Source organism: Diabrotica virgifera, chromosome 9 (assembly GCF_917563875.1).
Source record: "Diabrotica virgifera virgifera chromosome 9, PGI_DIABVI_V3a".
NCBI lineage: Eukaryota > Metazoa > Arthropoda > Insecta > Coleoptera > Chrysomelidae > Diabrotica > Diabrotica virgifera.
In genome coordinates, this window is record NC_065451.1 from 79574099 (window position 1) to 79590241 (window position 16143).

At 33.6% G+C, this 16143-nt stretch overlaps 1 long non-coding RNA gene across 1 annotated transcript; it reads left to right on the forward strand.

The window, feature by feature from the left end:
- Positions 1-2576: 2576 nt before the first annotated feature.
- Positions 2577-5106, forward strand: LOC126892823 (uncharacterized). The gene is made up of 2 exons (XR_007701014.1): positions 2577-3142; positions 4925-5106. It is a non-coding gene; the product is annotated as an uncharacterized LOC126892823 (long non-coding RNA).
- The last annotated feature ends 11037 nt before the right edge of the window (positions 5107-16143 follow it).

Genomic DNA, 16143 nt, shown 5'->3' on the forward strand with positions numbered 1-16143 from the left:
AGTATCGAGTAGCAGACTGGGACTAATCTGCTCTAAAAAGATGGATCTAGATAGCTTTTTAGCAGCTCAACCCCACCTGGTGTATTTAGCCATTTAATTTTCTTATTACACATTATTATTGGTACATCAAAAATTAAAAGGACGGTGCCTGTAATAAAATCTAAAATTCAAAATTTAATCAAGAAAAATAATAAATATTAAAATTTCCTATAAGTTCAAATTTATTTATTAAAATTTTTGATATAATTTTCATAAATAAATTACTTACTAATAACACTTTTTTAATTAATTCCAAAAAATCCATTTTGCAGCAATAATAAAATATTAGTATTTGTAAAATAAATATCAATCATATCATAAATAATACAGGTTTACAAAAAAAACTAAATTTCGGAGTATTTGACGAAACCATGTTACAAGGGGGTTTTTGGGGTGGCTGATCACGAATCCGGGGTCCGCTCACCTCTTTCACGCCAGGTAAAGGTCATTTCAAGGTCAAATCAAGATAAATCGACAGTCGCTCTGAGAAAGTATATTAGGGCGTTTTTGGTGTCGCTGATGACGAATCATTAGTCCGCTGACCTCTATCACGTCTAGTTCAAGGTCAAATCAACATAAATCGACACAATCGCTCTGAAAATATAGGGGTTTTGGAGTCACTGATCATGAAAACTGCGGTCCGTTGAGCTCTACCACGTAAGGTAATGGTCATTTCAAGGCCAAATCAGGACAAGTCCACAAAACTGATTTGACCTTGAAATGACCTTTACCTGTCGCGGTTGAGCTCAACGGACCCCAGTTTTGTGATCAGCGACCCCAAAAACCCCCTAATATACTTTTTCAGAGCGATCGTGTCCATTTATCTTGATTTGACCTCGAAATGACCTTGAGCTAGACGTGATAGAGGTCAGCGGACACAAATTCGTCATCAGCGACCACAAAAACCCCCTAATATACTTTTTCAGAGCGACTGTCGGTTTATCTTGATTTGACCTTGAGATTACCCTTACCTGACGTGATAGAGGTCAGCGGACCCCAGATTCGTGACCAGCGACCCCAAAAACCCCCTAGTCATATGGTTTCGTCAAATATTCCGAAATGTATTTTTTTTGTAAACCTGTTTAATCAAAAGAATATCAATCTTTTAATTTAAATAGACAACTTTAAAACATAGAACTGCATTCACAACTGTATTCACAGTAAAAGTTTCAAAAGATCACACATTACGCTTAAAGTAAGAGGTAAATCAGCAGACGAGTCGTTGTGACTTCCAAAATATGACAACACCGCTGGAAGTGACAACGCACCTTGAACTACCCTATATATGGAAGCCATAACGTATGCTGTACGCTTCGGTATATACGTATATATATACAAAATTTATTTTGGTAAATCCTTTCCCCTCAATAGGTAGACCCATTTTATAAGCCCCCCTTTTACCAAATACACAATTTTTAAAAAATAATTCCTAGTAGAAAAGGTGGAAGTCGGACAGCCTCTTCTGTATACCGGAAGTCACAACTTAACGTGCATCAATATATATATATATATATATATATATATATATATATATATATATATATATATTGTTAAGATATGTAAAATTTGAATTAATATGGTTTCGATCTTAATATTTTAGAAAAGTTAAAACATATAATAAAAATATACCAAAATTCATTTCGAAGAAATGAAAGTCAATTATCTTTGGATGGCCGTAGGTAAACAAAATTTAAATAGGGATTAAGTATTTTCTTTGTACAGTTAGTATGATAAGAAAGTGGTTATGTGTTTGGACAATGAGACCGGGTTTCCCAAATGGACTTTTGCGGCGAGGGAATAATTGTATTTAGAAATTTAAATGAATGTAATCTTTGTTTAGATATTAAGAAAGGAAAAAAAAACCGATTGGCATGTAATTAGTTTTAGGAAATATCTAATGGTAGGGAAAATTGGTGTTTGTTATCTGAAAGGTAGATGGGGATAAAATTGAGGAACTCGGATTGGTGAAGAAGGAAAAAGGAGGGGCTAGGTATGAAGAATGGGAGTTTAGCGAAATGTTAGAGGGTGGAAGAAGAGTCAGTTGTTAAATGATCGTTAAGTCGACTAGTGGTGATCTCTAAGAGTCTCCTGAAGTAGTAAGGCAGATAAGTGAATAGTTGTGAGTTTGTTGAAATAAGTGTCCTGACGGAAGCTCATCACGTAAAGCATTGTAAGTTATATTGTTCTACTTATATTCCAAGAGTCACCGTTGCATGCCGGAACGAGAAATAGATTCAGTTTATCGAGAGGAGAAAAGGCTAGCATTGTTTTTTGAAAGATACGTGCATCTGTAGACAAGAATCTACAGGTCGAGCAAGTCTCGTAAATTTCACGATTGCGAGCCACGCTTCACGCAACCGTGTTTGCGTACTTGTGTTTCGAGTTGCGTGGTCGTGCGGAGTTATATTTACCAAATTTCATAGAAGAGTGGGTGGGGCCAAATTTAAATATAATCGTTTCTACTGATTCCTAATAATAATATTATGTATGTATACTATTCTCAATATGGTTACTGGGTGTAAAAGATAAATCTTATTCTATCTGTTCTTCATGAGTTTTAGATAATTTTAGTTGTATTTCTTTGTAATTTTGTGTTGTACAAAGATTAATTTAACATTTTCTCTGGAAGTATTAATTTAGAAAGATAATATGCTTCATTGGTGTTGTGTTTTTAAGTGTGAAATGCAAAGTAATTGTGATAAAGTCAAGATAAAGTTCACTTTTAAACTGAACTAAATAAGGTATCTGAGAGACAACAATGGTTAAATGCAATACAATGTACAGGTTTTACTAGCGAAATGAAAATTTTCCTGTCCTGTCTGCTGTAATCATTTTATATCTGGTAAGTTACAATTACAACAGTAACGATTTTTGAAGATGTTAACATTTTAATCTTATAGGAAAATAGGAAAACCAGCCGACTTAATCGATAATAACAATCTCCAGATTGGGTTCCTTCAATAAATATGGGCTATAAACACAATGAAATAAGTTCCCCAAAATCTAAAATGGAGTGGTATCAAAGGAGAATTAAAGGAAAGAATATTCATATTGAAATTATTTATAAGGCACTGGACTGTCTTAAATTCTACAATAATACTAGGTGGGTAAATGATTTTAGACATTTTTCATTAAGAGTAGATTAAGATTAAGTAGATTTTCATTCAGTAGATTTAAGACTTGTTTACACGGGTAGAGTAATGATGCAAGTACTTGATAGAGTAGAGTAACTCTACCTGTAAAAATGCTCAGCACAGTAGAATAGCTGGTAGAGTGTATAGTTGGAGTTAAAGTAGAGTGACTAGCAACCTATGGCAAAGTAACTACTCTATGACCACCACTACTGCCAAAATGTCTACTCAGCTGCACACTCTACCCATGGAACACGCTCAATTACGGCAGAATAGAGTAGGTAGGAGAGTACATGGGGGCGCTGTCATTCTGGCTGGAATTGTGTTTTGTGTAAATAGTGAAAATGAAGTTCACCGAAGATGAAACTTTAAAACTTGTAGAGCTATAATACGGCGAATACCAGTGTTTATGGAATTTAGGTAGTGTATACTACAGAAATAAAAGTTTGCAGCAAGCTGCGCAGGATGAAATCGTCGAAAGAATGGCAAAGGGGGCTTTGGAGTAAACGAGCTTAAGCAAAAAATTAAGAATTTAAGGTGCACTTATAATCAAGAGTGTTTAAAAATACAAAAATCGGTTTCACTATACTAGCATCAGTACTATACTTGTACTCTCCTCATGTGAATGGTATCAAGCCATTTTTGGTAGAGTACTACCTCTACTCTCCTCAAAACTCTACCCATGTAAACAAGTCTTTAGAAACAGTGGAAAATGAGGTAGCTAGTAGAGTAGTAGTAGAGTAAAATATACTGGTTTAGCAAATTACAATGTTTTAAGTTAATACAGTAGCGATCAACAGGTAGCCAAAACGTGTTCCTGTAATTTTGAATATTTTTTCGAAGTATTTGGCACACGTATTCGTAAAATAATAAAGAATGGCGGTACAGAGCCCAATTTGAAAAATATATTAATATGTGGAAATTACTCTGTAATTATACAATATTTAAAAAACAAGCCTGTACCGCCATTAAGAAGAACAAAAAAATACACTTTCTTCAAATAAACTTTTTTATCCGATGCCTAGATTTTGTGTAATTTTGGAACTACTAATGAAATAAAACATTTTAGTAGTTCCAAAATAACACAAAATCGGATAAAAAAGTTGTATTTGAAGAAAGTGTATTTTTTGTTCTTCTTAATGGCGGTACAAGCTCGTTTTTTTTATATTGTATTTAATTACAGAGTAATTTCCACATATTAATATATTTTTCAAATTGGGCTCTGTACCGCCATTCTTTATTATATTAAGAATATGTGTGCCAAATATCTCGAAAAAATATTCAAAATTACAGCCGCAATCTTGGAACACATTTTCGCTACCTGTTGATCGATACTGTTTCCTCTTAAGATAGTTTTAATAGTTATTTATGATATTAGTATTAAAAGTACAATTTTAAGACGTGCATGTGAAAGTTAACTTGAAAAAATAATTTTATTAATGTTTTGACTTCCACATCAGATGTCATTGTCAAAATACAAAATATTCATTATTATTAGGTTTATTCTAGCAAACAGTCAAACTAGTCAAAAACCGTCAGCAAACAGTTGGTCAGTAAAAGAACATAATACAGTCACCAGTGCGATCCCCTCTACTCGCGCTGGTTCACTATTCGCTGATGGTTTCAAACTGTTTGAAACTGATGCTAGAACAAACCTATTATTATTATGCATATCATTATCTGTAAATAATATTTCTTCTGATTGTTAATTGTAAAGGATAGAAAAATTACCATTTATTTTATTTTTTTTTTAGAATCAGCTGAGAGAAGTGGTTTACAAAAAACCAGGAAGGAAACGGAATATGTGGCTACGAAAGGCAAAAGAAAGGTTTACAAAGCAAATGTGACACATTTTTTTGAAATATTTAGGAATATCAGTAAATTGCATTAAAAAAATGTATGAAAAGATTTTGTTCAATAAAAATGTTTATATTTATCAAGGATGTATTATTTGGTATGGCCACATATCGTCAGTGATGTAATAATACATCCTATCTGTTTTTTTTCATGAGTTTTGTAAGAGAAACTAAAAACTTGTCTTAGGGTCACCTCCTGTTTTCATATGATATTTTTTGACTTGTTTTGTAGTAAATTAAACTATCTATGAACTACAAAACAAGTCAAAACTTACATATGAACACAGGAGGTGACCTTAAAACATGTTTTTCCATCTCTCATACAAAACTCATGAAAAAACAGATAGGAGGTATTGTCACATCAGCAAGGATGTACAGTGATGAGTGCCCTAATAACCGGCAAAATATGGGCAACATATTTAGTTGTGAGATAAAAAGAAATGAAACTAGTCGAGCTGGGAAATTTAGCGAAATTAACCTTTAAATTTACGTTATATTGATCCCACCTTTACACATATCGGAGGAGTATGTCAACTAAAATTGTCACTGTGACAGTGGTAGTTTCCAAACTCGTCTGATACGTCTGAAGGTGGTACACAATCAATACAATCTAAATGTATACAATGTCTTTTTATCTCACTACTTAATACATCTTTTGTGCTATTTTGCCGGTTATTAGAGCGCTCATCACTGTATTTCTGGTATATCCAGGGAATGTCTACAAAATATATTTTGAATGTCCAGAGAACATTCGTGGACATTCATGGAATGTTCCAATAAGACATTCAGGTAATGTTTAAAATGCTGACACAGGATTTTCCTGGGATGTTCAGGGAACATGTTTTCGGGGATATTCCAGGAATTTTTCAATGTCTGTGTACCTTCTATGGACCTATATGGAATATTTTGGTGTTATTACCGCCGCACTCCACTTGCGATTTGTAATCAGGAAGATTGAACACATTGTTTCAAATACAAGTCAATCCATTTGTGACTAAATAATCATGGATTGACTTCTATTTGAAAGAATGTGTTCAATCTTCACAACTACAAATCGCAAGTAGAATCCGGCGCTTAGGGCTACTTCCTCTTTGGTATTATGTATTATACTACATAAATCAGGAACTTTCCTTCTAAATATATGTATGCATCTTGGCCATCAAACATATTCTTCGAAACATTTTTTTAAGGGGTTACATAGGTCTTGTGGGTAAAAAAAGTGACTTTTTAAAAAACGATATCTCGAAAACTAAAATTTATTTTTATTTATAATTGGAACATGTAAAAGTATAGTACTTAAGGTAGTCTCAAAAAAAGTTTCAGCCAAAAATATTCATTTTTGTAGAGTTTAAGTTTTTTTTGCGTTGGCAGCATAACTATAAGTCCAGTCTCATCTGAAATCAAAAAGTTTCTTGTAGTTTATACCTCTGGCTAGAATATGAACGAAGGAATTAAAAAAATGAAATTTGAAGATTTTACATAAGTTTAAACACATTTTTGACCCCAATTTTTCTCATTTTTAAAGTAGTTTTTTTTATAAAACAAAAATGACCTCAACTAATAAAAAATCCTTTGTTCATTCACTAGCCAGAGGTATAAACTACAAGAAACTTTGATTTCAGATGAGACTGGACTTGTTATGCTGCTCACCACAAAAAAGGGCTGTTGTCGAAAAATTGCAGTCAACTCTACAAAAATGAATATTTTTGACTGAAATTTTTTTGAGAGTACTATACTTTTACATGTTTCAATTATAAATAAAAATAATTTTTAGTTTCCAAGATATAATTTTTTTAAAAAGTCACATTTTTTACCTGCAAGACAACAACTTGTTGATTTCAAATTGTAACAGTTGTTTTGCAAAGTATGCTGCTCTCTTGTATTTTCTGTGTTATCTTCATCATACAATTACTTCATCTAAAAATTTTCTGCGAAAAAAAATAAACCAAAAGTTTAACCACCTTCACACCGCAGAATCAAGTTACACAAATTTTCAAACACCTCACCTGACGTCTCAAGTACGATTGCGCGAATTGGTAAATATAACTCCGCACGACCACGCAACTCGAAACACAAGTACGCAAACACGGTTGCGTGAAACGTGGCTCGCAATCGTGAAATTTACGAGACTTGCTCGACCTGTAGATTCTTGTCATCTGTAGGGGGTCATTAATGACAATAGGCTTGCAATAATTTGTTGCGAGATTGCTGACTACATAGGGGGCTGCTAAGAGTAAATTGTAGGCGACCAGAGACAAGAATTTGGACAACTCATCATCCGAGAGACAGTTTTATTTTTTTTGTAGAATTATTCATAACGCAAATTTCAATAAGTACTTTAGATAGTGGTAGGGTTATTTCAATAATCAGAATAGGAGATATTATTTTTAGAGGATATTTTGAGGGTGAATTTATTTCAATAGATGCTTTTGTACCATATATGTGTTTTATTCCGTTAATCTTTGACCTTATTTATCATATGTAAAGCAAAGGAGATATTGAAGCACGAGAATATAAAACCCTGAGATTAGAGCATTAAATAGTGTGATTAAATCATAAGTGCATCATTAAAATTAAATTTAATTAATTAGTTAATTATCTAATCAAGTGCTTTGAGCACACCGATCTTTGAATATCACATTAACTGGAGCCCAGAACGTGGTGGCTTAAAAATATCGCAGCTTTGCATTTGATGGTAGGGAAAGAGATAAGGAATAACTACAGGTGATCCAGAGATAATTTGACAATTTTTCCAGGTGTAAAAATAATTTTGATTTATGGATTGATCGTAGGTATTGGATATTTACTGCCATTGAATTATTTGATATTTTTTTTACCAATCGTACATTTGATATTTATTTTGAAATTTACTGATTGCATATTTGATATTTGTGGCGAAAATTTATTAAATTTGGGGAGAAATATTTGTCGTGTTCTGCAACTTATAGAGTGTTGTAAAATTTCACATTTGGCGGGGACAAAGAAAACAGTAACGAAAAGAAACAACATGTCGACCACAAGGAGGCAAAGCAAAATGCAAGAAAACAGAGAAGAGGAAAAAATTGTTGAAGAAGGATTGGATAATGAAGGAGATACAACGATTATGGAGAGAAAAGAACAGGAATTAACAGGAATAGAGAAACTATTGCAACTGATGCAACTCCAGTCACAACAAATGGATAGAAATCAACAGGAAACAAAAAGGACAATGCAAGAAAATCAACAGGAATCAAAACGAGCCATGGAAGAAACACAAAGAGAAATATCACAGAGAATAGAACAGAAATTGGAAGAGAATGATGGCAAATTGAAAAAGCGTTTGGAAAAATATGAAAATGAAATGAAAGCCTGTTTAGAAAAAGTTAGAGAAGAAACAGAAAGGAAACTGGAGATGCAACGAGAAGAAATAGAAACTAAAATGAAGGATATTAAGAATGTGCAGAAGATGGAATTAGAACAGTTAGAAAGCAAATTTGAAAATGCAATACAAGAAGACAGGCGAGAAATAGAAGAAAAATTTAAGCAAAACGAAAAACAAATTGCGGAACTCAAGAATCAACAGAATTGTGGAGAAAGAAGGGAAATGATTATCCATGGTACAAGCGACGTAAAAATACAATTTGGCGGGGATATTAGAAAAACACACCCAGTACCATTTGTTAAAAATTTGAGAACCAAATTGCAACATATTAGATATTTTGACGACTGCAAAGAAACAATTAGAAACCATCTGAAAGAAGGAGCAGCGTTATGGTATGAAAGTAAAGAAGATGAGTTTGAAAATTGGACAGATTTCGAAAATAAATTTCTCAACTATTTCTGGGGGAAAGTTAAACAGAGGGAAATCAACCAAGAGCTACAGAATGGAAGATATCACGAGAAAATGGGAATATCGGAGGAAAGATATGCTTTGCAGATATATAACAATTCCAAATATCTAGACTACAAATACTCTACCGAACAACTGGTAGAAATGATAAGCAGACATTTCGAAGAAACGCTGGAGGACCACGTGATTTTGAGAAACTATCAAGATATTGATAGTTTGTGCCAATTCCTTCAAGTAAGGGAAGCAAAACGAAGAGAAATGCGAAACAGAAGACAACATGAACAATATAATGGACCGGCAAGAAGGTATCAATCAAATTATGACCAGAGAAACCGACATGCCCAATCAACAAACGAAGATAGGCCGAGAGAATACCAAAATTACAATAGACAACAAAATTATGATAACAGGAATCACGCAAAAAATAGAACATATGAAAATCACAACAGAAACATAGATGCACAAAATCCTCCGACTAGGAATACGAACGAACAAAGGGACGGTAGAAACAATCAGAATTTCCAACGACAAAATAGAAGGGAGATGAATCATGTAACAATAGAAAACGAGGAAGAAGATATATGCAATGAATGCACACAGGATTTTCAATAAAGCATCCACTGAACAAACATAAACAACTCTCCGGTATATTTTGTCATCCGAGAGAGTTTATACAGTTGGCGGGAAATGAAAGACAAAGTTCTAATTCCAATTTAATATTCTTAGATGCATTTATAAAACATAAAGCGATTAAAATTTTGATTGATTCTGGATCGGAGATATCGTTAATCAATAAGAAACTAGTAAAAGAATTAAATTTGGACAGATTTGTGTACAAAATTCCTAGGGTTGTTTTAGTGGGTGCAAACAACAAAAAATTGACGACAGTAAATGAAGGTTTGGGAGTGCGGATCAGAGTGGGAGACAAATACTATATTATGCAATGTGTGGTGATCGAAGATTTAAACCATGATATGATAGCGGGAATTGATGAATTGAGTGAAAAACACATCACCATAAATTTTTCGGAGAATAAACTGGAAATCAGAGCAGAACCAGACAACATAGAAGAAGAAACGGAAATAGAGAGGAAAATAATTGTTGAAAAGATAAATGAACAGGAAAAACATAAAGAAATCAATATGACTGTAGAGGAAAAACCGAAAGTACAAGAAAAAAATCAACCAAAAAAAAAAGAAGGAAGAAAAAGAAGAAGAGTTCAAAAAGAAAGAAGGAAAACACGGTGGATACAAGAGAAAGACAGGAAATCGAAGATACGGAAGAATTGTCGGCAATCGACGATAAAACAGAAAGGAAGCAGGAAGAAAAGGAAGTTTTCATAAGAGAAATGAAAGCAGTAGAAACATGGTGCTCGGGATACCAAATGGAAATTGAAGATAAAAAAAAACAGAAGAAGAAATAAAGGATGAGGACAGAGAAGAAATGGCAATAATGGACGAGAATCCAGAATTTTATGAAGAAATATTATGGACAGTGAACACATGCGGACAAAATGAGGATGAAAGAAAATTAAAATGTGGAGAAAACATGGAAAAGGAAGTAGAGAAGATTCTAGAAAATTATGGAGATTTGATTAATGAAGAAAGCCGAGTGGCTAAAAATTATGAACATTCTTTTAAAGTTAAAAACTTAGAAAATTTTAAATCCAAGACATATCCAATCCCGTATAAATACAGGCAAAGCGTCGGACAGGAAATTGAAAAAATGATCGAAGACAAGGTGATAGAAAGATGTGACTCTCCATATATCAACCCGATAGTATGCGTTAAAAAATCGAGTGGTGATTTGCGATTATGTTTAGATGCAAGAAACATTAATTCACACACAATCGCGCAATACGAAGCGCCTTTGAACATCGAAGCCATATTTGGACGAATCACAGGGTCACACATTTTTTCCAAAATCGATTTGAAACATAGTTTTTGGTTAATACCTTTGGCAGAGAAATGTCGAAATTATACCGCTTTTTCGATCGACGGAGTGGTATACCGATTTAGGGTGGTACCATTTGGCCTACAGAGTGCATGCGCTGCTTTGGTTCGCGCATTGAACACAATCTTAAATAGGCATGAAGAATTTGTTGTACATTACATAGATGATTTATTAATTTTCTCCCCGGATATAACAAGCCATCTACGACATATTCACACTGTGCTAGAAGAACTGGATCAAGCGGGATTGAAATTAAATATTCAAAAGTGTCAGTTTTTCCAAAAGGAAATACTGTATTTAGGATTCAAATTAGACACAAAAGGGATTAGTCTTGCAGAAGATAGAATCGAAATTATAAATAACTACGCTAGGCCAACCAATTTAAAAACATTGCGGGGATTTTTGGGAATGGTAAACTATTTCAAAAAACTAATACCAGACATCAGCACAAAAGAAATACCGTTGATAGCATTACTTAAGAAAAATGTTAGGTGGAAATGGGGAACGGAACAAGAAATGGCTTTCAAAAATTTAAAAGGAGCTTTCTCCACAGCTGTAAGAGTACACCACCCAAGATATGATCAACCTTTCATTCTCCGGACCGATGCTTCCATAACAAAATTCGCAGGGGTGTTATCACAGATCCAAGACGATGTAGAGGTGCCAATCTGTTTTGTCTCACGTGTAACCAAAACATATGAGAGAAAGTACAGCGTTACTGAATTAGAGTTCGCCAGTGTGTTATTTTGTGTAAATAAATTACGGTTTTACCTACTAGGGGCAAAATTCACCGTTGAAACAGACCATGCAGCTTTGGTACATATAATGAAAAATAGGCTGGTAAATAATAGAATTCATAGGGGCATTCTTTTACTTCAAGAGTATGATTTTGAATTTAAATATATCAAAGGAACTGACAATATCTTGGCTGATGCGTTGACGAGAGATGAACAATTCCGCAAAGAGGACCACAAAACTCTCCACGTTGGCATGAACATAATGAGAGAAGAAGCAGGCTTATTTTCTTTGGCTCAGATCAGGGAAAATCAGGAACAACTGGATGAAAGAGAAAAGCAAAGGGCGGAACAAGAAGATAACTTATATTTTAAGAGGGTCGATGGTAAAGAACTATATGTAATCACGGAACAGATCGCAAAAGAAGTTTTAGCAAAATTACACTGTGACAACGGACACATTGGAAGCAGGAAGGTGTGGCTTATGTTCAGGGAGAACTACATTTGTCGACAGGACTATACAATAGCCAAAGAGATGACTCGAAATTGCGAGACATGCCAAAAGTGTAAAAGTAAGAATTTCAAAAACGAAAACATCACAAAAAACGTCATAGCTCGGAAGAAACTGGATATTGTCGCCATTGATATGTTGAGCGATTTAATAACAACAACACAGAGGAATAAACACATATTAGTTATGGTGGATGTTTTCTCAAAGTATTTAAAACTGTACCCATGTAGAACCACGAAAGGAGCTGAAATACTTCGGAAGATAGACGATTTTATCGAAACAGTGGGAAGACCAGACAATATTTTGTTGGACAATGCGACATACTTTAGGAATGACCGTTTTAAAGGGGAATTAAGAGAGAGAGGCATAAATACAAAATTTGTAAGCATCCGACATCCACAGAGCAACCCATCAGAGCGTTTTATACAAGAAGTCACAAAATTTCTAAGAATTGCTGCGGAAGAACATCATCGACATTGGGACAGAAAAGTGTTTGAAATAGAGACGTATTTGAACTGTGCACCAAATACGGTTACCAAGGAGACGCCTTTATATGTAATGAAAGGAACAATGCCTACGAGACCGTGGGAAGACACCGCCCCCAGACAATACGAAGAAGTGATCGAGGTGGTTCAACGAAGATTGAGACCAAGTGGAGAGAAATATCTCCAAAGGCAAGAGAGGACCCGAAGAAGAAGGCCGGTTACATTCCAGAAAGGGGATAAAGTTTTAGTGAGGGCACTGAGGGTGTCCAATTTACAAAATGGTATTTGTGCTAAATTGATGCCGGTATTTGAAGGTCCATATAGGGTCAATACGGAAAATGGGGTAAATAGTTATGAATTAGCGCATATAGAGACAGGCAAGATACGGGGTATTTTTAACATTCACGACATTTATAAGTATCATGAGTAGAGTTTGGTAACATAATGGAATAATTTGATCCTAAAAAAAAAACTTGTGTCATTTAAATAAATAACAGAATTTTTTCGGCAAATCAAATGGCGGGGAGTTGTTAAGATATGTAAAATTTGAATTAATATGGTTTCGATCTTAATATTTTAGAAAAGTTAAAACATATAATAAAAATATACCAAAATTCATTTCGAAGAAATGAAAGTCAATTATCTTTGGATGGCCGTAGGTAAACAAAATTTAAATAGGGATTAAGTATTTTCTTTGTACAGTTAGTATGATAAGAAAGTGGTTATGTGTTTGGACAATGAGACCGGGTTTCCCAAATGGACTTTTGCGGCGAGGGAATAATTGTATTTAGAAATTTAAATGAATGTAATCTTTGTTTAGATATTAAGAAAGGAAAAAAAAAACCGATTGGCATGTAATTAGTTTTAGGAAATTTCTAATGGTAGGGAAAATTGGTGTTTGTTATCTGAAAGGTAGATGGGGATAAAATTGAGGAACTCGGATTGGTGAAGAAGGAAAAAGGAGGGGCTAGGTATGAAGAATGGGAGTTTAGCGAAATGTTAGAGGGTGGAAGAAGAGTCAGTTGTTAAATGATCGTTAAGTCGACTAGTGGTGATCTCTAAGAGTCTCCTGAAGTAGTAAGGCAGATAAGTGAATAGTTGTGAGTTTGTTGAAATAAGTGTCCTGACGGAAGCTCATCACGTAAAGCATTGTAAGTTATATTGTTCTACTTATATTCCAAGAGTCACCGTTGCATGCCGGAACGAGAAATAGATTCAGTTTATCGAGAGGAGAAAAGGCTAGCATTGTTTTTTGAAAGATACGTGCATCTGTAGGGGGTCATTAATGACAATAGGCTTGCAATAATTTGTTGCGAGATTGCTGACTACATAGGGGGCTGCTAAGAGTAAATTGTAGGCGACCAGAGACAAGAATTTGGACAACTCATCATCCGAGAGACAGTTTTATTTTTTTTGTAGAATTATTCATAACGCAAATTTCAATAAGTACTTTAGATAGTGGTAGGGTTATTTCAATAATCAGAATAGGAGATATTATTTTTAGAGGATATTTTGAGGGTGAATTTATTTCAATAGATGCTTTTGTACCATATATGTGTTTTATTCCGTTAATCTTTGACCTTATTTATCATATGTAAAGCAAAGGAGATATTGAAGCACGAGAATATAAAACCCTGAGATTAGAGCATTAAATAGTGTGATTAAATCATAAGTGCATCATTAAAATGAAATTTAATTAATTAGTTAATTATCTAATCAAGTGCTTTGAGCACACCGATCTTTGAATATCACATTAATATATATATATATATATATATATATATATATATATATATATATATATATATATATATATCAATTTACAAATTATTGGGTTAACAGCTGAAATGGAAGACTCAGTGTACTCTTTTCTACGATTCCAATATTTCGTTAACAGTCGTTAACATCATCAGGGACGCTGAAATAATATTAAAGGTATAAAATAGTGAAACTGGGTATTAAAAAATAACTCACCAGTTTGAGATTTTAGTCAACGAAGTTATAAATGTGTACAAAAGCGGCATTAACAAAAAGAATTGCAGTGAATGTTATTAGAAATTAAAAATATAACAAAGTATAGGGAAGAATACAATAGAATATTAGACGTGACTGGTTGGATGATAAGATAAAAGAAATAGAAAAAAAGAAAGTAAGAACAGAAACACAAAAGAATTCAAGAAAATTATTGAGCAGAACAAAACCTTTAAAGGAAAGATAAAAGGCATAAAAGATAAAAATGGAAAAGTATCAGAAAACGATGAAGAGTATAAAGAAATTTGGACTACTTGTTTCAAAGAATTATTAACAGAACAAGAAGATCAATTAACTGCAATTCTTTTTGTTAATGCCGCTTTTTTACACATTTATAACATCGTTGACTAAAATCTCAAACTGGTGAGTTATTTTTTAATACCCAGTTTCACTATTATACCTTTAATATTATTTCAGCGTCCCTGATGATGTTAACGACTGTTAACGAAATGTTGGAATCGTAGAAAAGAGTACACTGAGTCTTCCATTTCAGCTGTTAACCCAATAATTTGTAAATTGATAATTACTAATCAGCTGTGATCATTTCTAGTTTATATATATATATATATATATATATATATATATATATATATATATATATATATATATATATATATATATATATATATATATATTGTTATATTTCTATTTGATATAAAAATTAAAATTTGATAATTATAAACAAAATTCACTTTAATATAAAATATTTTTAATTTTCTCAACCTCGGGCATATAAATTTAGAACAACCTGTATACAACAAATTGTTATATTTAATTTTAAGAAGTGATTAGAATAAGCGTACGAAACTCGGAACAATGTGCTTAGATAAACAAAGTGAATGACGCGTACCATTATCGTTCTTCTCGGAAGGTCGATCATTAGCCTATGCTAAATAAAACTCAGTGAAATAGATGATAGTTCATTATCGTTTTTCGCGGAAGGTTTCGATCATTAGCCTATGCTAAATAAGACTCATTTGAAAGAGAGAATAGGTCATTAAAATTTGTAAATAGTTAGAAAGTATTTTAGAATGGGAATTAAATATTTTCTTTTGAAATCCATTAAGCATATTTAGAAAGATTAAAAATTGGTTTTGAGGAATATTACGAATGAGAGTTGGTGGTGGAAGATTGATTTGTGAATCTGGAAGGGATATTTAGAAAGTAGGGGAATGGATGAGAAAGTGAGATCAGAATGTTTTGAGCTGTCGAGAAGTGAAGTCCAGTAGTAGACGGTAGTGTACGGAGATTGAGAAAGCCGGTGTAGTTCCGTGAGTGTGGAGTATCTATCGTGGAACGAGAGGTAGGCCAGGTTGAGAGTAAAAGAACCTCCTTGAGCCAAGAGTGTCCCGGTAGCGGATTGCAGTTTCGAAAAAGGTAGAAACACGGCATCACGACAGAAGCAGGAACGGGAGCTATACGAGCTAGTTTTCAAAGGAGAACATTACTGGAAGCCAGGACGAGGTGTTGATCGCAGCCAAGGATAGCAGGAAACGGGTCTTGTGTGAAGACATTCTCAGTTCACCAGAAAAAGGTCAGTCTCATTTGTTTGGACATGAATGTATGGGTTTTTC